This window comes from Pteropus vampyrus, unplaced genomic scaffold (assembly GCF_000151845.1).
Source record: "Pteropus vampyrus isolate Shadow unplaced genomic scaffold, Pvam_2.0 Scaffold38, whole genome shotgun sequence".
Taxonomy (NCBI): Eukaryota; Metazoa; Chordata; class Mammalia; order Chiroptera; family Pteropodidae; genus Pteropus; species Pteropus vampyrus.
The window spans coordinates 6,330,265-6,330,998 of record NW_011888819.1 but is presented as its reverse complement, the minus strand read 5'-3'; the positions used below and the strand labels follow the sequence as shown (position 1 = coordinate 6,330,998).

The following is a 734-nucleotide window of genomic DNA, read 5'->3' as shown; positions in this document are numbered from 1 at the left end:
AACATTTATTTTCTCACTTTAAATCAGATTCAAAGATAATAAAACTAAAGATTTGATTACTTTAGTGGCTCAGTGCTACCATCAAAGACCAAGGTATTTTCCACATTTCTTTTCCACCATATTCATACATTACTTAGTTTTCCTCACAGTTACGAGATGTCTGCAGGAGAAAAAAAAACACACACACACAAAATTCCAAAGCCAAAACAAAGACCAGACCTTTTTAAGAGCAAGGAAAATTTCCTCCAAATCCCATATTAGCAAACTTATCCTCACATTTCTTTCTTTCTTTTTTTATGACTACAGCACCTGGTCTTTCTAGGTGGTCTCCCATCCAAGTACTAACTAGGCCTCACACTTCTTAACTTCCTAGATCATACAGGATCAGGCTCGTTCAGAGTGGTATGGCCGTAGACTCTTTTTTTTTCTTTTTTTTTATACTCACATTTCATTGGCCAGTATTAGGCGACACATACTTTTCTAAGATAGTAACTTTATGAGAAGTTATATGGTTTGATTGACTTACAATAATCAAATTTCAACAGTGCTGTACAATTCATCACACTTAAGAAAGAATGTAGAAATAAAAAAGTAAACCTGTTAAAGGGCATTACTCCATGGATTTCAAAACATCTCTTTTCAAATGTTTTATATCGAAATCAAAATAACTTTTGCCTCTGTGGTTACTGGGTTAGGAGCATGGCTTTATGTTGTATGATGTTGAAACATCATGG

General features: G+C 34.1%; 1 pseudogene; it reads right to left on the bottom strand.

Annotated features, from left to right (window-relative positions):
• Positions 1-297: 297 nt before the first annotated feature.
• On the bottom strand, positions 298-416 carry LOC111738476 (annotated as a pseudogene).
• Between the last annotated feature and the right edge of the window lie 318 nt (positions 417-734).